We start from the raw sequence: 21,325 nt of genomic DNA, 5'->3' as shown, positions 1-21,325 counted from the left end.
AAAGTAATGGTCCTGAAAGAGTTAAAGTGGAAGTTGCATTGGCTGTACCCAATCTGATGTCATAGACACAATCTTTGTTGTGGGCAAGGAATTCTGCATGAAACTTTATAGGGAGCTGATGTATCTGTACAGGTCCTGAGAAGTCTCAGTAATTACGCCTGTTTAGTAATGTTAATTGTTCCCATTGCTATCATACGATAAGCCAAATTGCTGACAGTGTTTCTTCTGTTTTACCTTACAGGTGATCAATCCTCTACCACTGATAATTAGATAGGCCCCAGACACAGCATGCTAAAGCAGGATTGTTGTCAGAGCATGATCTTAACCGTTCCTGGTCCAGTACCAGTACTGGCAATGCTGCAAGCTCCCCACTAAACACTCCCCATGCCCTCATCTTCCTCTGAGATGAACAGCTTTATATTAGTACATTTCTAAGACTCAATGCACTTGGAAAATCTGGGGAAAAAACGTATTTGTATTTGCTTTGCAATTATTCGGCAAAAGTAATGTAATAGAAGACTTGACATGCATGTTGCAAAATTAATAAATTTAACAGAGCCATGTACTTAGCCATGTTAAAATCAAACATTTCAGAATTCTGAGGTGTGAGTGATTCCAATAATGTGTTACTTATTGCCTCTGCTAGGTGATGGGGAGTGGGCCACATCTTAAACTGTAGCAACCCTTGAACTGAAGCTTCTCTCCCACTGATATTACATAAAGAATATCAAGAGTTTGACCAGTGATAATATATCCCATAGATCATTCCATAAAAAGAAGTGATGGATGGCTTGAGATTTCTATCTTACCACGTTCTCAAAGAGACTAAATCTACTCCATTTACAAAGACTTAATTAGGAGTGAAATGTTACAAAGCACTTGAGCAATTTTCAGGAAAACACTGGTCACAAAATCTGTAGCTTTTGTGAGGTAAATATTTATATCTTCCTCTAGTATCATGAAGTTTGTCACAATGACATCACAGATTGGACAATTGATTGTTGAGGTCAGGCCACCTGACTTGTACATGTGCCAAAAATCAGGTCATTAATTTTCCAAACTGGGATCAGAGCATGGGAGTATTTAACAGAATTGATTTCCATTCCCCAGTTTCCTCAATAATTTGACAAGTTATCCAATGAGTACCTTAGTCATGGAGAACAGTAAGATCCCAAAATCATTTCCTAATCCAACTGCACTCAAATAATCTCAGACCTAGTGTTAATAGGAAAGTTGTTTTTGAGTTCCAGTCCCTTAGGTGAGGTAGAAAGTATCAGCTAGAGAACATGCTCCTATTCACTACCCAGAGCTAAACAGGAAATATGGACTTCAGAAATGGAGCGAGCTGAGCTTGGAATGATCCTTCCTTTTCCTTCAAGACTTAATTTGTCCGGCAAGATATATAGGCAAATAATAACCATTGGAAAAGTCCCCTCAGAACAATGGACCGATAGCACCATGACGGAATGAGGAAACAAGACATATATAAATTAGAAAGAGAAAGAGAAAATATAATATCCTGTCCCTCTCTCCGCAAGTATTTTAATGTTAACATCATTCTTTGGAACCAAAGGGTCAAGAGAAAGTGAAAATGTGATCAATTCTAATTGAGCTCCACACTATAATTTATTGTTTGACACACTCCATTTTTTAGACGTTACACTCTGCAAAGAACACACTAAGCTTTCCGGAATCTATAACCTAACTCTCATTCTGATTTTACAAGATGTTTGCTGGTATAACCAGATCAGTCCCTCTGCTCCCTTGCTTAAGGGGTTATTATGAGCTTTGGCATGCCATGCTTTAGTCACTGGCAGAATATTTCTTAAATTGTGAATGAATGCCTATTGGTGAGATGTAACTCTGCAATATAAGAGAGAAGGAATATAAAAAGTACACTATGACCACTTAAAGAAATCAAAGCCAGATGCTTTTATAAACAGAGTGCCCCAGAGATCGTAACTTTCAGCAATTTCTCAACAATCAGCGTAAGTTATTTCTCATCCAGATCTATTTCCTTGGGCTCACCTTCTTATTTGCTAAGATTATTTCTGCATTGGATACTGACAGGAATAGACTTATGGAGCTGCAGAAAGATTAATAATATAAGAACTTGGATATTGAAAGTCTTGGGTTGTTTTCGTTCTTTTTGTTATTTTTAAGCATTGCATTTTACGGTTATATTGATGCATTTAGTCTAAATCATCCATCCACCTGATGAAACACGGTTTGTCTTGCCTGTGCATTCACTACACCATTGTGAATGACACCCTGAATAACACAGCTCTTTGTTGTGCTCTGCAGCACATCATTCACAAGGTGAAGTGTCCTTGTTTTCGTGGGAATATAGGACTTGACTCTTCATGCAATTTTTACAAACCTGAGAGAAAGATACATCATAATTAGAAACAGCAGTGGTTTTCATTTGCTGTGCAGTCCTGGGAAAGTTATTTTACAGAACTCGGTTTCTGCTTTCTGTAGAATTTTATTGAGCACAGGGTATCCCTATAATTAAACTAAATTACTGAAGGGAAACAATCCTGCTTAAAACATGGTCATTGTTGGATACATTCACATGATCATGGTGATTTTCTTCACTGAAATGTGTATCAATACAATCAACCAGGCATCAAAAGTGATCAATGTTTCCAAAGGTAAAATCTGAACCCTGTTCGTCAAAGGATCATTTTAACTTCATAAGATGCTTTCATCTTCACAGTCACCCCATACTCAGTTTCAGGAGAGCAACATCTCCGTCATACGTGCTTTACTTTCGCACTTCAATGGGGAGTTGTGTCAGTGGGTGCACTAGACTCTGCTTTTACATAATGCCCAAAAGACATTAAATAGATGGGATCAATTCCCAGTCGGTGCACTGCTTTCCCAGCCCCCTTGCTTCTCCAGCGAAAAGGGCCAAGAAAAAAATCCACAACGCTGACTCCATCAAGATGGGGGCGTCAGTCTTTTGCAGTATGTAATGCAGGTCTCTCTCCATTGGCTGTTCACATCAGCAGCTTTTGTACTGCTCTGCTGCAGTACCAGTGTGATTGGATCTCAATATGTCGCTGATGCCTGGGATGTTTGCTTTTAGGATTACCGCGGGATGTTTCAGTCTTGTATCTCAGGTGTTAGTGGCACCAGCATGTAAACAGCTTTGTAATTAAAGATTATTTATAATGCAGCAACAATTGCAAGACAGGAAGGGGGTTGTGGGGGATTGGGGGGGGGGGTGGTGCGGTTGAGGAGAAGAAACTGCTGCGTGTTCTAATGTGCTTTGCTGCTGGCCTAAGTTTGAATTTCTCAACAAAACTTAAGAATCCTACTTTCAATGCAGGAAAGGGCGCTAGATAAATTCTCTGGGCTCAAGCAATTCCACCCAGTCTCTTGTGAATCTACAGTTGTGTTTCCAATTTGACAAACTCAGCACAACATCATAATGGAGTTAAAAGTGTCCTTCCTCCTCCTCCTCCCCCCCACCACATCTTCCAGTCATCATTGGCCCTCCACTAACCCCCAACCACAGAAAGTGTATAGGAATGGGGACACAATGCCCTCTTAATCATACGCCACCCTCCAATACAGCTGGCCAATAATGTTATACTTTGCAAATTCCTGGGTTGCCTGAGAAATAGGCACAGAATTGCTGGCCTCAAGAATATTCAGGAGACCAGTGAGCAAAATTCGAGGGTAAGTGCAGGGATTGTGGCTTGTGGAAGTTTGGCCCACTGGTATCTCAGGATGTGGTGACCTTTGATCTAGATACAAGGAGATTATAATCATTTATAGTCATGTATATTCAATGAAAAAATACAGCGAAAAGTATGTACCTTCACCGTACGTAATTGGCACCATTCACATTAACTTATAATAATATGAGAAAAGAAAGATAACTTCAGAGAGTCTAATTTTCCATTCCACTGCCCAGTCCCACACTGGGCTTTCCAGCCTATACCATGCTGCGGCCAGCATCCCACACAGGACTTTCCAGCCTATACCATGCTGCGACCAGCATCCCACACTGGGTTTGCTCTCCGGCCTGGTCTCACTGGCCCATTCTTGATCCACGGCCATCTCTCCGGCCCACTCTCGATCCACCATCACTGCAGGACACTAACCGCGCATTCAATTCCCGCCATGTGGTTGCCGATCGCAACCTGGCTCCTTCCTGACTCATTAGGTAGGTAGTTCAAAGGGATGGGGGGAGGGAAAGACAAGAAGGAAGAGGAGGACAAAAAAAGGACGAAAAAGAAAGAGGACTGGCGAGCAGAGTGGAGCTCCAAGTCAAGCAACTTACCCTGCTACCATCATACCAGAAGTTACCTGTCCGCTCAGGGTTGCATTTGTTGAAAAAAGCAGTAAAAAGTTCTTGACTGTGTCTTCTTTTAAGTACAAAAGTCTCACCAATGATTCAAATAAAAGGCAATAAGAGAATCTTGTGAAATTTTGATTCATATAAATACCATATCTCGTAATAACTACCATAAGGGACAGTTAGAATATTGAAAAGCTGTGACATTCAGGAGCTGAAAGCAGGAACAAAATAATTTCATAACTAATGACATAACTGTTGGGATTAGATTCACAAAGGTAACAAATGCTGCAGTGTGCTATTCAGTTCAGGCCAAGTGCTTGAGGGAGACAATAAAAGTAGGATGTTAAGCAACAGGGTGGAGCATAAATACCAGTTAGAGAGAAAGTCCTTCTCCCCGCCGAAATTTCTATTTTCTAACATTATGGCCTGATCTTTTTAAAGGAATCTTTAATTAAAGCAGTACGATATTCTTGTTAACCTCCATTGATAATTTTGAGCAGAATATCAGAAATATCAGAAAGCTACCATCTTTATTCCAAATGCGTTCAACATTTACCTGTTTCACATTAGTACTAGAGATGCAGAGTTTTTTTTAGCACTGGGTTATATATATCTGATGTGCACCTAATTTGCATGCCTAATAAAATTCGAAACTGTAGCAGTTTGCACTCCCATTGGTCTGCAGCCAAATACTTGAAAGGACTCCTTTCAAAAATCTGACCTGCAAGTGTGAGGAGGAAGCTGTGAAATGAGGTCACAATGGGGAAAACAGTTTTGGAAGGACTAATATTTGAAAAGATATGACCATCTGGGAATCTAAGCCACAATGGCCATCCAGTAACTTTTCTGGGACATGTTCCCTTAGACAACTAAACAAACAAGGCCAAGTTAATCTTCAGAGCTTATTTCCTCTTCTTTGTTTAAAAAAAAGCAACAGTGCACCTGAAATACATTCACTTGGAATGTGCTATGTATGGGGCTGTGGCTCGGAATAATCAAGGGAATTTTAACTCACAACTGTCAAAGTGAGTTAGGCTATTGGAGGCTATGAAAAGTTTTGACTCCGACAGAAAAGTGTTCCTTTATTTCTCCAACAACTTATATAAACAAATGCATATTTTTTTTTTCAGAATTACTGGGACAGATGAAGATCATAAGACCTTAAGACACAGGAGTGGAAGTAAGGCCATTCGGCCCATCGAGTCCACTCCACCATTTAATCATGGCTGATGGGCATTTCAACTCCACTTCATAAGATAAGGCCATAAGACATAGGATGAATCACTGACTGTGCCTGATTACACAATTTGCTGTCCAGATGGTTTGGCGAAATAAGAAGTAAAAATTTGGGGGGTCTTGCCAGTGTTGAAATCCACGGGCAAGTAAGATGTGGGAAATTAGCTGAAATGGTAGAGCACTCGCTTCACATGTGAGATTGATGCCCACATTCTCCACTTTGGTTTGGGGAGGCATGGGGGCTCAGTGGTTAGCACTGCTGCTTCACAGCGCCCGGGGCCCAGGTTTGATTCCATCTGTGTGGAGTTTGCACATTCTTCCCATGTCTGTGTGGGTTTCCTCCGGGTGCTCCGGTTTCTTCTCACAGTACAAAGATGTGCAGGCCAGGTGGATTGGCCATGTTAAATTTTCATAGTGTTCAAGGATATATAGATTAGGGGGATGGGTCTATGTGGGATGCTCCAAGGGTTGGTGTGGACTTGTTGGATGGAAGGGCCAGTTTCCACACTGTAGGTCTATGATTAAGTCCCTGGGACTTGCTAAGGTAAGGCTAATTAGATTTTCATGGTGAATTTTACTATACATATTGGTAACTAAATTGGCTTTGACAGTTGCAATGATTTTTCTTGCAAGGGTTGATTTATCCCTGATTGGGTATGGAAGAGAGAGAAATGTTAACTCCATGATCGGCAGCACTATTTTTAACTGCACTGCTGGGAAAGCAACTGGACTACTGTTGCTACATAGAGGACTCAATGAGAACCCAGAAGCAGTTGGATAGATCTGTGCTGTTACAAACTAGTGGAAGGTTTTAGGAATTAGTAAGCAACAAAATGTCAGAGTAGGAGCTCAGGATAGTAGGAGACGAGGGGAGGGACAAACATACAGACTGCATTGTCAACCTCATACAATTAAATTAATGAACATCAATGGAAAACTAAAAGCAGATTTTTTTAAAGTACAAAGTTCCAATTCTCCTCACAATGCGTGAACTTCTAGCATCTCCAGTAGAGAATTGAGGAGAAACCTCTTCACCCAGAGAATGTTTGGATTGTAGAACTTGCTACCTCATGGAGTTTCTGAGGTGAAGAAGATTGTTGTATTACTGGAGGGAAGCTAGATTAGCACATGACAGAGAAAGGAATAGAAGAGAAGGTTATGCAAATAGGGTGAGCGGAAAGGGAGAATAAAGAGGCTCATCTGGAATATAATGCACAGTTTTTGGACTAGCTGGTCTGTATCTGTGCTGCAAGCAACAATAAAACTTTAAGGTGAATGAATAAGCCAAATTCCCAAAAGAAATAAATCCCTGGCAGTGATTGCATCCAGCAGCTTCTCACAGAGTACTGAAAGGCTTTTCTTTCACCTTTCATTTCAATCCAGAACAAATCTGAGCAAATTACTTACTTTTTTTCACCTTTGGCTCACAAATGGGTCTACCACACACCTAACCTTCCTTGTCTCCATACACCATCCCCCTTCCTCACCTATAACCCTTCAATACCCCTATAAAAGCACACCAGGAGTGCATTTCCTATGGAGATGCCGGGCACTTCATTAGATAAGCCCCTGCTGTGTCTTCTGCTTAACAAGGAGGAGTGTGGTCACCATGCTGCCCAAGTCAGGCCTGTTCACTAACAACTTCTGGCAGCTTTGATCAGCTTGGTGGATAATGCAAGACTCAGAGACAAAAATATGAGTAGAAACTACAAAGTGCTCCCAGCTGGTTGTCTGCATTACTAAAGCAAGCCACACACAATCCCACAATATATTATAGTCTTTAGAAATCTCCTCTTTTCCAGTTCATTCAGAAGCACCATTCAATAGACAAAGAGAAGCAATGGGTCACAGTCAATTCTGACATCCTTCAATTTGTACTGGGTACTACTGCTGCATTTGAATGGTATCATATTTTATTGAAGGGTGTTTTTGCCAGTATCACAAGGTTTTTATATCTCCTACACATTTCCGCAGAACATATTCTTTGATTAAACAAGGGGAAGGCTTTGTGTAATATAGGCTTCTGTCACTCCCATCCCTCCTCTTAATTTCTCTGCATGCAATTGCTTCCCCACCTTTAGCCTTTCCTTTGCACCTCTGGTGACGTAGTATAAAGCAAACAGAGATAGGAGGAAGGAGAAAAACAGTGGAACAAGACTATAGTAGCGAATTAATACTGTGAGAGCTTTCTTCAAGTTCAATGTTGATCAAGGCCCCAGCTGAAAGCTCTCATTTAATTTCCCACACATTTTCTGACCCCTTTTGTATGTCTTTTCTCAGAGGGATTTCGCCTATTTTATTGCAAACTAAGCAGTAAACTAATTATCTTGTTCAAATCCCTTTGTAACACCCCTAATCCTATTAGTTGTAAGAATGTGTGAATGGCAATTGTGCACTAGAATATTTCAGACCGGCACGATCCAGGAGTATACTTCAGCTGATACATTTGACAGGACTTGAGTAGACACCCAAGGTTACTTGTTTTGAAGAACAAGTATAAAAGGGCTTACAAACGTGAAAGACAAATACAGCACTGAGTCTTCAGTGACAATTTCCTCCAGTCATTTACATCTAGTCAAGTGTTACCAGCACAATCACAAATAGTTCACAACTCTTTACTCTAAATAGGCCCTCCCAACCTTTGACCTCACTTCAGAGCTAAACTAAGCTTTTCTCTCTCCTTTCTATAATGAATGTTCTAATGAAGAGGGTAAAAGTACTGCAATGTGTTAAAGCACAGGAAATGAATAACTGTTAGCAGCAGCCTTTCTGGATTCTTTGAGTCCAATTTCTTCTCTTCACAGGGTCCTTGATTAAAGTTCCTTCTTTGCTCTCTTGTAGATAAGAGTGGTGGTTCCCTCCTGCTGTCCAGGACTGAGTGAACTTTAATCACTTTTCCTTTTCTTCACCCGCTCATAAACATTAGAGGCAGGGCTCCATGAAAAGCCCAGTAGATACTAAGGAGCATGAAATTCATCTAACTGCCATAAAGGATGGGCCATTGCCTTCCTATTTCAACCTTTTCTGCACTGACTGTTTTGGAGACTGCAAGGGTCTTCCCCAAGAACAAATATTTGCTTTGGGGCAGATAATGCATCAAGGTTAAAAAAAGTCTTCAACTCTCAAGCTAGGGCTGTCGTCGTGCAGTGGTAGTAACCCTACCTTTGGGCCAGGAGCCCTGGGCTCAAGTCTTACCCGTTCAAGAGGATAAAATCTTTGAATGGGTTGATAAGAATTTTTTTTAAGCTGTTGAGATGTATAGTAATTTCCCTGGGAACACTGTTTCTGAGCAGCACTTAGAATGTTTTTTAAATGTTTTATAGAAATGTTGGAATTGATTAAACAGTAGGAATATGTACACACAATGATAGTCCTGCAAAAATAAGGATTATTTTCTGATTTGCACTTCTATTGAGAATTCTTGCTTTCTGGAGAGGATATGAGAAATTAAAGCACATTTATTCTCTGATTTGCAGAGTATTCTCAAGGGTGAAGCTGGAGAATCTACCCTTAAAATGGTCAACCTGCAATGTAGTGAAAAGATGAAAAAAATTACAGAATTCTGGAAATAGGCAGCCGGTAAGTTTATTTCTAAGAAGAGAAAACAAGCTTCAGTCAAGACACATCCCAGTTCACATCAGCAGCCAAAATATTTATTTGGCTTTTCGCTTTTTCAGATATCTTTGAACCTGCGATCTACTTCTAGCATTTTGGATTTTTACGGTTTGCTGTCCTTTGCATAGCCACATGCCAGCAAACTCGAAGTCTGTGCTTGCAATTCCCTAGAAAGTGGTCTCTCAATTTTTATGTATGACTTTAAACCAGGACTGCAACTTGGATACTAAGTACTTGCCAACAGAAATGGAAGATAAATCTGAAGAAGGCCGCATCTATGCTATTCTTACACTTTCTAACGGTCAACTGTTATGACCGGGGCCAGAAACTATTAATTCACTCTACCTTTTCAGTAAACGATTTGTCATGCAGAGTAGCATGAGACAAAGAATTAAACAGCACAAGGAACATAACAGCTTCAAAACTTTCATTTACTAAAGTCATTTTGTTATAAATCATTTTGTTATAAAATATTAATAATTGCAGACTGTTGCCATTTCGTGATTGACGCCATGTTCGTCTTTAAAGCTGTCTGATGAATTTTATGCTGTTTAGCATCGAATGTTGATTGTGACCTTTTTGCTGAGGCCCAGCCCAATCATTTCTGTTTTGCAGCTGCTTAGTTACCAAGAGATAGGAGCAGCAGCTTGAGCACACGTTTCCTGTTGGGGAAACGTTTGTAATCTAGACTGGACGTGGGGATGGCATTTAGCACAACATCCTGAAGAAGCCCTGAAAAATTTTTGAAACGGAGGGAGAAAATATAACATTTTTTTTAAAAAATCACAAGTGACAAGTCACTAACAATTGAGGCAAGAAAAAAAATTATGAACAACATACAATGAAGAGGATGTAATCATGTAGCCAAAAGCCTATTGCCAATTTTAGAAAGTATAAGAGTAGCAAGATATAGCGATGGAATATTACCTTCCAAGTTGGGAACTCTCCTGACTTTTTAGACCCATATCACAAGAAGTACCTTGAAATGGGTGAAATTCATTCAGGAGAGGCGGGGTGCTGTATAAAATAGAGCCTGTCAACTTCAAAGGCAAAATGCAGGTTACCATGGTGCTCGGTGAGTACTCGCATGGGCTGGTTTGAAGGCCCACATCTATTCTCTCCAGCTTTCTGTCCAGTTGATTTAGAAGTTGTTAGGTCTTCTAGACCTTGCCCTTTAAGCCTCCTCACACACTCCCAGCCCCCACCCAGCCCCATGGCTCCTCATTCCTTTATGGGACGCCTCCATAGACATTCACCCAACATCCATATTTGACTGATTTCAAGAGCTATGAGGAACTGAAAACAAAATTTAAGTCTATATAACTCTCACTTATATAAACTTGATCACAAGGAAAACTCCTGTTCATAAAATTCATTCAGTTCTTTTAAGTGTCAAGTAAATAATCTATTATAAACATCTATTCGGACGCCATATCAAGGACAAACAATCTTTGAGGCTTTAAACTTTGACTCAAACTGTGAACCAAGAACCTCCTGCTGAAGAAACTATAGCTTTTGAAACTCAGCCAAGTATTGAAAATGTTATGATGATGTATGGTATAATCCATTTTGGAAGTATTAGCTAAGTCCCATTAACAATTGCATGACGATATGTTATTATTTTCTACCTCATATCTGTTAATTAAAAATGTTCATTTATCACTGTTATCTTTTAAAGAAAAGGTCATTTAAAAGCTTTCAGATACTTAAAGACCTTTTCCACCCTACATAATTGTTTGGATCTACTTTATCAAGTTGCGACATTCCCCTCCCCTACCACTGCACAGGCCGCTTAAACAGCAAAAATGAGACAGGTTTGAACACTGCACAAAGTTCAAAGGCTATGCTGAGTTTGAACTTTCATCATGTGTAAATCATACCTCACACCCTCTTTCCCCTCCTGGCAAAAATTAGGTCTGTTGGAAATGGAAACACAACCTCCACGTCCTGTCAGCCATTTGCGGACTCTGCTCGACTGCCAATTCAAAAAAAAGCTGCCGCTCTTCAAAATGCTTGAACCTCAAATTAGCCTATGCCCAGATAAGAAATACCATCTGTGCATTGGGCAAGCAGTTTTGAATCAATGTTATGCTGATCTTAATACAATTAGGTAAGTGTTCTTTTTTGCAATTGTTTGAACTGTGAGGAAACGAGTATAAAATCACTGACACGTGGGATTGAACAACATTACAGGAAAACCGAATCATTTTTGAAATAATTGAAAAGAAACATTGATGATCCCTATGCCTTTTATCATTTCCAGAAATTAGCAACGGAAGGAAAACATTGAAATTACAGGCAATTGGTGGGCTATAATGTGAAAAGTTGCTCTTGACTATCATAACTCCCAGCAAGCATATCTGAGCAAACTAATCTTGTAAAAAAATTAATTCTATAAGCAGCTTCCTAAAAAATTTCAAATATTCTTGTAAATAGTGCAACATGCAAAGGTTTCACTTTCTTGTGTGAAAAATAATACTAACTTTCATTCCGCACTGCCATTGTGCAGTTCCATACTCAATCAGATCTTTGATTCATTTTGACAACACAAATGATGACTGTAAATTGGAATCATGAACAGGAGATATGTCAGCCCTTCCCTTAGTCACGATTTCCAGGCTCAAACTTAACATGACAAATACCTCTATTTTTTGAACTCACCAAAGAATCGACAAACTGTAAAGTGGGACACATTCTAGAGAAGATAAAACTCTGGTCATTACCAACCAAACCCATCAAGATGAAGGGTCTAGGCCCGAAACGTCAGCTTTTGTGCTCCTGAGATGCTGCTTGGCCTGCTGTGTTCATCCAGCTTCACACTTTGTTATCTTGGATTCTCCGGCATCTGCAGTTCCCATTATCTCTCCCATCAAGAATTACAAGTCAGTGCCTGCACTTCTTCATCTGCCCACCCAGAGGCACTCAAATGCCTTGGAAGAGGTGTACCAACTTGTGCAACCAGCCAATCAGGCATTACTTGAGTACCTTGGCAAGTTCAATCTCATGCAGAATGTTGAAAATGTCAAATCAGCCCTTTCTTTTCACCTTTCAGAATGAAACAATTGAAACTCAAATGTTATGGAATCCCCAGTGTGAACTACACTTTAATCTTGTAACAGTACTTGTAACAGGAGAGAAATAAATACAAATCAAACAAATAGATAAGCATCTGTAACTACTGACATTAACACATTTGGCCACGGTACCTTTTCAGTGATTATATGTGACAGCCACAACTGTTTTCTGTTCGTTCTGGGGCTTGGTTCACACCTTTACATTTTTTTCAAAATGTGCTGTGTGAGACTAAGTGCTGAGATGAACTATTCAATCACAGGGAACTTCATAGCAAAGCCTGAATTCATGTTCAGTTGGATAGTGATCAGGAATAGAAATCTTAGCAGAATTTTCTTTCCCAGGGGCTTGAGGTCAACTGTAATCCCTATTATCACCTCAACTCACAACAAGATAACTCACAACAAGATAACTCACTGCAGATTGGGGAGTGATCCTATAATTTTCTTGGTCTGCATATTTTAGCTGATCGCTGGCCAAACTTGCTCAGCAATTGAGGCTGTCACAACTATAATTCTTAAATGCATTTCAAGAGCATACAAGTTATTAATCATGCTATAGTGAAGAAACACAAGCCAGCAACTTTACACCGCTGTGTTACCACTTCCTTAAAGTAACAGCAGCATGTCAACTGTGGAGAGTAGATGATTTTTTGAGGCTCCAGGGCTTGGACAAAACTACTCAAGCATATAGAACCTTCTCATGTTACACACATTGCCTAATTACATTAGTGCAGTATCGTATATTCTGTTTTTATTATCTCCATTAGCAAGACCATTTCCATTTGCTGCTTTAATTGCATGTGGTGCTAGTTTTGTTGTGGCTACTTAATGCACTATTTGAAATCCTAACAGTTGGAAAGTGAGGTGCCAAACAGCTGTGCCTTCTCTGAATCCTCATTACCGCAATGCTTAATCCACAACCTCTTGTACTAAACCCCAGTGGCTGCAATCCTTGTTTTCGTATGCCTTCATGGTTTTACTTAATATTTTTAAGAAAAAAAAACTAAGGAAATCTAAAAGAGAACAAAAAACATGGCCTTTTGAGCATTTTTATACTTTTTTACCCTGAACCAACCCTACTTAACAAGCAAATTTTAGACCTGCTGCTTTCCCCTGTGGCCAACTTCACTTGTTCAAAGGCTTTGGTAATCTTGAAACTTTACATTAGCTTTCACATGAACTGTTGCCTGCAGCTGTTATTAACTAGTTTTGGCTCTGTGGACTTCCATTGACAAGCACCTTACATACAAAGGTTAAAAAATTGCTAACACATGCTTTCATTTTCTTTTGCCCAGTTTCGACAGACAATTCTTCCCTTCAGTAGGACACTGCAACTCCATTTAAACATTCCAGCAGACTTTCAGAGACTTGCAAGGGAGTACTTAAGCCCTGCCATCATGACTACCAAAAATACATTATCTTTCAACCTCACGACTACTTTGTGAATTGACAAGAACATAAGGAAATTCTAATTGAGAAATCTCTCAGATGCCAAATTACTGTGTTAATTGTACTTTGCTCTTTTTTTTCCCAAGCTTCTTCCAAATACTGCACACTGAATAAATGTTTGGCTGCAAGCAATGCACTGTTTTAATGCTATCATTTTCTTTGAAGCCAACTCTTCAACAATAAATGGTTATGGCTTCTAAATCACACAATGAGGATTGAAAATAGAAGACAAACTGACACTAAAAATCCAAGATGCATTAAAAACAATCTGCAGCAGTCTTGTACTCAGGGCACTTATATGGCAGCAAGACTTATCAAATGAATGGTGGGAATTTCCTTTAGTCAGAAATGCCTCAAGGTTCTCAAAGGAATTTCAATAGTACCATTTCTTTTGTGTGTGTTCTATTGCAAAATGATAAAACCCCCTGTTGCGGCCATTGCCATATGTGCCAGGCTGAGAGTACAATGCCACTTAGTGATTGCACAAGCACTAATAAGCATTTACATTGATGACTCATTATTATTGACAGATTGTTCTAACAATAATTATGGCTCAAACATTTCCCACTCATTGACTGACAATACAGCTTCTTTACTTGTTCAATTATGCCTCCGCGTAACTCTATATCGAGAGCACTCCACAACTAATTAATCAATTGATAAATATGCCACTTGTTCTGTATACAGTTCTCTCATTAGTTGTGATTTTGATCCCAGCTATTTTGCCCATTTCTTTTCTCCCCACCCTTTCTTCCTCACTTGTGGTTAAATTCACCAGGTAATAGCAGGTATTCACTGCCTTGACCAAATAGCTATTCTTCACGTAAAGTTTGTATGGTGAGGTTGAACAGGATATTTAAAATGTGGGGGCCATTCTTGCTGAACTCAAAGATGTCCTTCTGAATTGCTTGTGTACACATACTTGAAATGAACGGGGGTGAGGGGACATAGTCATCAATGAGCAATCGGCAATTACAACATTGACTGGCATTTTCTCCACAGATAGCTCAAGGTTTTCTGAAGACAAATTATAAGTGTTGTACACAGCCCACCCTGACCAAGGAATAAATCACTCAGAACATACTGTAAGTTAAATCTGAAATTTTCTTGGCATCTAATCACCTTCAAGTCAAGTTAGTGTCACTGAAGGCACAACAATGCAAATTCTAACTGCACAAGCCCAAGCAAAACTAACAGATCTGACCCTCAACTCATCAAATTTATTTGCACATTAATTTGCTGTAGGGAATTTAAAACCTGCCAAATCTGTCCAACTCACATGGAGTGGAGTTGCAGAAAATTGCAGAAAACATGAACCCACCAAATATGGGAAATGACGGAAAATATTCTTTGCAGCTCTTGTGCCTGGGATAAGATTTTCAGGCGATGGCCATTTTCTGCAATTTTGAACAAGTTAAATTTTCTGCACTTACTTCATACTTCTGCATTAATTAACGTGCAGTAAGTTTATTTGGAAGAGTATTTTTTAGAGTGTTGGTGTTGTATCACAATTCATTCAGGGAGTCCAAGTGGTTGCAGCAAGGTTCATTTTTATATCCATTTTGTAGTCTATAGCTATGGCTAGTACTGAAAGAAGCTTCAACTTTAGTTCCATTATATGAGAGATTAGGAATCTCTCCCATTCTTACTGCCTCACATTGGCATTATTGGAAGAAAATGCAGATTGATATAAATTTGTTTGGTTTCACCATGCATGCACATTCCCTGGCCACCACATCTTGGGGTGGGAGTCATTTACTTAGCATCTGGCTCAGGCAGGGATGCTATATTACTCCCTCCATTCCTTGAGTAGACTATTGAAATTCAGTCCGCTAAGTTATTTGTTCCTTCTTCAACAAAAACAACACACATTTGGAAATGAATTATACAAAAGGAGAAGGCTGGTAAAATCCTGCAAACAGAAGAAATGTGTGTTTAGATAAATTCTGAACTGAGATCCAAATGCTAATTCAAGATTATGGGGAATATTGTTATTAAACAGGTCAACATGACTCAAAGAGTTTAATGCAGGTTGGCAAATTCCATAGCTCAAAATAAATGTGCTGTCAATCTGATTTGCTCGTGTTGTGATTGGGATGGGGTTGACTAAAGCAGCTCAGTATAATCTGGGCCAGAAGGCTCCTGGAAACATGAGATCTCCAATATCCATGCTCCTCCTGCTTCCCTGCAAGGGGAGTGATTCTAGCAAAAAGGAAAAAGTGCATTTGTGTAATACTTTTCACATCCTCTAGACGTCTCCAATAACTTTGTAGACACTGAAATACTCTGAAACATTGTCAGTATTCTCATTTAGGAGGAGGAAAGGTAATCAAAAACTTGCAGAAGCTGCTAAATGTGATTTGGCACAATCACTAATTCATTACCACCTTCACAACTGTTTGCTTAGCTCAAGCTAAATGTCTGAGGCGTACAGCAGTTTGAGACAGATATGAGGGAATGACCCTTAAATCAACAGCATTCTTGACTAATACTATTTCATGTTTCTGACATGAGAATAAACTATTGTTCAGCTGGAGACCATTCACCTTCTGGACAGTCAGTCTCCAAGTTTTATCAGGTTGACAAGAAACCTACAGCAAAGGCACATTGTCTTCTGGCAAATTGAACTCAGTGTTTTGTGAACACAGAACACAACATTATCTGCATGACCCGGTATACAGCTCACATCCGGTGTACATGAGGAATTGCGACGGTGTGGGCGCGGGGGTGGAGGGAAAGGTGGGGGAGGGTGGTGGTTACTGGTTACATAAATGCAATAATTGTGGCCAGGACCACTCATAAATACTTTCATCAAGACTTGATCAAAACAAAAAAAGAGAGAGGAGCAAATATCACCAACAATCTGTCCTGGCCCATCCATGTCAATGTTAGAGTCAAGAAAGCTCACCAACACTTCTACTTCGTCAGAAGGCTCAGGAACTTGGCATGCTGTCAATGACTCTTAACAGATATTTACAGGCTTAACATTGAAAGCATCCCATCTGTACGTGTTACAGCTTGATATGGCAACTGCTCTGCCCAAGACTGCAAAAGTTGTGAATGCAGTCTAGTCCATCACAAAAACCGGCCTTCATTCTACTGACTCCAATCTACACTTCTCGCTGCCTTGGGAAACAGCCAATATAATCAAGAACACCTCCCACCTGGTTATACTCTCTTCCACCCCTTTCCATCGGACATAAGATATAAAAGTTTGAAAACACATAGCAACAGATTCAAGAACAGCTTCTTCCCTGCTGTTATCAGACGTACAAATGGACTTCTCACATAATAGAGTTGATCTTTCTCTGCACCTGCTCTGTAGGTATAACACTATATTCTGCATTCTCTTCTATTACCCTGATGTACTTATGTAAGGTATGATTTGTCTGGATGGCATTCAAATAATGCTTTTCACTGTAACTCACTACATGCGACAGTAATAAATCAAATAAATCAAACTGAAAATCAAAACCAAATAATCACTTCTCAAAGCAAGGAAATAATCTTGTATGACAATTCTGCATGACAGGGATGCTACTGAAATCAGGATCATAATGAGGGACGATTAAATGTGGCCACCTACGTACATCTAGGCTTTCCCCCTCCAGCAAAGTTTTGCATCTTCCTTGAGTGCATGATCAATAACTTAGATATTTGAGCAAGATACACAGGAAAAAAAGTCTTAAGAAAACAATTTAAAAATTGTGCTTCTTCCCATATTTTCTTAAATCACTTTTGTTTATTCTGAAAACAATATGTGAGATTTGAAAAAAAAATGGTTGAAGTTAGGGAGTCATGTTTCAGAACCTCCAGGAACACATCCACGCAAAGTTGGATTTTCACTCCCGAAGCACATGGTGAGAATCTGGCCCATTGCCCCAGCTTCTCGTAAAGTTACCCCATCAGAGCCAATTCTTGTTCCAAGGATCGGAAAGGAGGCAGAAGGAGCCAAACCCACCAACCCCTGGCCACTGATTAGAGGCTTCCACAAGTGCCAATATGGATTTTTGGCATGGATATGCTTCACTTCTTTGGGTCCGTCTCAGTTGCTTTATTCAATATTAAGCCTTTTAAGTGTCACCCCTCACAGCTTATCACCCTTTAACCAATTCATGATGACTCATCTCTGCTAACCCACTTCTTCCCAAGGGCCCCTTAGACCCATCATGCCAACTTAATGCCAACTCATTCAGCCTCCCTGCCAACCCCATGGACCCTTGTAGCTTCATGTCATCCCATCCATCAGCATTCATTCTTACAACTTTCATACCAACTCACCCAGTATCAAACATTGACAAACCTCAGGGAGCACTTTGAAATGAAGTGAAATGAAACAAAGACCTATACCTAAATACCCATTTTAGCCTTCACTACAGCGAAAAAACATCCTATCCAAGAAAACCTATTCAAAACTCAGCACTGAGTCAAATGGCTCTGTTGAGTTTGGATTTTCCACATGTTTTAAACATTTCCACATGAGCAAAATTTGAGTCAAAAATGGTGGTCGAACTTCCAAATTTTAATCCAGCCCACCATTTTTAAAGGTCTGTGGACTGTTCCTGAGCCGACAAAAATTCAGACTTGTACTTGTATTTTTTTGTTTTGGTCATTAAAGAGCACAAATCTGGCCGTCATTTTGGAACAGCATTGTGTCATGGGAAAATGCAACTTCTTGATCAGTAAACAGTATTATTTCTATTGGTCTTTCCACTGAGCTAATAGCATTTGTGGTCATTTGGCAACTCATCTATTCGAAGATGAGCTATCTCTATGGGGACCAATGAACCTGTTCTATACTGTCATTTGCAGGCTATTTGTTATACAGTAAAATAAGGATCAAGCAAAAATACAAATTTCAGTTTAGCTTTCTTCATTTAATGCGGAAAACACATTTATTTTTGGCAATGAAAACTTTTGAACTCACGCGAGTTCACCAACTCTAGTGCCATTTAATCCATGAGAATACATGACAATCGATCTTCTTAGTTGTCAGTAGTTAAGTCAACAAATGAACAATATGGAGTGACTTCAATATATTTTAAACTGACTCAATAAGACACATGTTGCAAGGCACAACATGAGGAGTGGAACAAGCTGTTCTGTTAGAGATAGTTTTAGATGCGCCCCGGTCTCTGAAAGAAAATCTGACCAAGGACTTTCCAATACAGTAATATTTCACCAGAAAAGTGAGAAAGCTATTTCCAAAAGAATTTTTTTTACACAAAATTTGGCACAAAAACATATTTTTGTTTGTGCAAGATATAATTCTTGGCATGAATCACATATAAATTCAATATTTAACAAAACCAAGAATACTTGGAATTAGGAATGAATATAATCAAGGGAAAAACAGACAGATCCCAAATGTAAGGCTGTCTGCACTAAAGTCATAATTTGAACCACATTCTCACACAGAATAATAATTTTTATTTTTCAAAGAGCAAGATGGTTAATACATGGTTATTATAAGGTGCAATTTATTGAAAAGCTACTTAAGAGATACACTGGATTTTTCTCCTAAACTTCGAGAGGTCTTTTCTTTTTTATTATGTCTGATAATGCTTTGTGAAAACTCTGTTCTGTGGTCAATGAATGAACATGCCACATTCTCCTACACCACTGGAATACTATCTCCAATCTCACCAATTAGAAGCTTGGAGATAACTTCTGAAGGACTCTGACAAAGCAAGCCTCTCTCTTATCTGAGCCAGCTCTTATTAGGAATGGTAACAACAGCAATGATCAGCATTATCCATTCTGGGCACAAATAATAATTATTCAAAACATAAAGAGAGATTCCATTGTGAGGTACAAATTATTGAATACCCTCTACCCTGTATCTAAAATAGCTCTGATAAATATTGGGTCAAATAATCCAATGGCTAGAGTCGTTGGAGCAGATTGGAATTGTTCATTAGGACCAGGAGGAATCCCTGCACAGCCGGCTCCGTTGGATTTGCCTGGGAATTTAAATTTTCAAGCAGGCAATCCCCCTGTGTCTGGAAACTCTAGAAAAAGTGCATTAAAAGTCAGCGAATTCAGAAGATTTCAACTCATTTAAGTTTAACAGTTACCCAAAATTAAAGTTCTAAAGTTAGTGAGTGTCAATGGGGAGTCAGGCCTTCTGTTTAATACTTATCCAGGTGTTTCAACTCCTGGTAACTATAAAACGGAAGATTTGACTCGCCGCCAACACTCCCCAACTGCACCATCCCCAACCCCTAATACCAACTGGATCCCTGGATAATGAACTACAACTAGACACTGTCCACCCCAATCCAAAGTCAGCTCCATCTTGCCATCTTGACCTCCAATTTCCACTCAAAGACCTGAACCCCACGCCCCCTGTAACCAACAAGCTCAATCTAGAACTTCCCATTACCATCAAGGTGATGGAATGACTATTTCAAAGAAAATTGTTGGAGGACATTCCAGGAGCAATACCAGGTGTGCCTAAAAATAGGTGTCAACCTGATCAAACTCTAGCACAGGACTACCTGCATGAAAACAGCACGTGAAGCATTTCCACAACCAACGGATCAGATCTAAGCTCTGCAGTCCTGCCACGTCCAATCGCGAATAGTGGTGGACAATTATACAACTTATTGGAGGAGGAAGCTCCACAAATATCACTATCCTCAATGATGGGTGAAACTAACGCATCCATGTAAACAGCAAGACTGGAGCACATGCAAGAATCTACAGCCAGAAATGCTGAATGGATGATCCATGACAGCCTCTTCCGAAGGTCCCCAGAATCAAAAATACCAGGTTTCATCAGAATCACCAGACTCAAAACATTAACTCTGCTTTTTGTCCCTACAGATGCTGGCAGATCTGCTGAGTTTCACATGCAATTTATGTTTTTGCTTCAGATCTCCAGTATCAGCAGTTTTTTTTTTGTTTTATAACAAAAGTGAAGACTTGTGCTCAAGGACTAGTCAAGGCCATAGATATTACTACAGCGAAGTTTTAACACCAGCATCTACCCAGCAATAAGTAAAATTGTCCAAGTATGTCTCATCTACAAACCACAGCACAAGCCCAACCTGGTCAATTACTGTCCCATCAGTCTACTTGTGATCATCAGCAAAGTGCAAGGAAGTGATACTGTCAATGCTATCAAGCAGCACTTAAACCTAACCTCAGTCAGCACATTATTGCAATGTGTGCTCCATCTGGATCACTCAGCTCCTGACTTCATTACAACCTTCTTGGGAAAAGTTGAAAGCCAGAGGTGACGTGAGAGTGACAGTCCTTGTTATCAAAGCAGCATTTGACCAAGTGTAACATCAATGAGTCCTAGCAAAATTGGAGTGAATGGGAATATGGGGAAAAGCTCTCCACTAGTGGGAGTCATGCGGAGCACAGAAGAAGCTAGTTGTAGTTGCTGAAATCAATTAATTTAGTCCCAGGACATCTCTGCAGGAGTTCCTCAGGGTAGTGTCCATGGCTCAACCTACTTCAGCTACTTCATCAGTGACCTTCCCTTCATCATAAGGTCAGAAGTGTGAATGTTCACTGTTGATTGCCCAATGTTCAATGCCATTCACTATTCCTTAAATATTGAAGGAATCCTTATAGCAAGACCTGGACAACTTTAAGGCTTGGGCTAAAATGCAGGAAGTAACATTCA

The 21,325-nt window shown here is 39.7% G+C and overlaps 1 protein-coding gene across 6 annotated transcripts in view; it reads right to left on the bottom strand.

Moving 5' to 3' along the window:
* Positions 1-21,325, bottom strand: part of slit2 (slit homolog 2 (Drosophila)) — a 448,496-nt gene that overhangs the window by 227,623 nt on the left and 199,548 nt on the right. The window lies entirely within an intron of this gene.

The sequence above is a fragment of the Stegostoma tigrinum genome, chromosome 1, assembly GCF_030684315.1.
Source record: "Stegostoma tigrinum isolate sSteTig4 chromosome 1, sSteTig4.hap1, whole genome shotgun sequence".
Lineage (NCBI taxonomy): Eukaryota > Metazoa > Chordata > Chondrichthyes > Orectolobiformes > Stegostomatidae > Stegostoma > Stegostoma tigrinum.
Note: the sequence above shows the minus strand (reverse complement) of the source record. Positions and strands in the feature narration are given on the sequence as shown.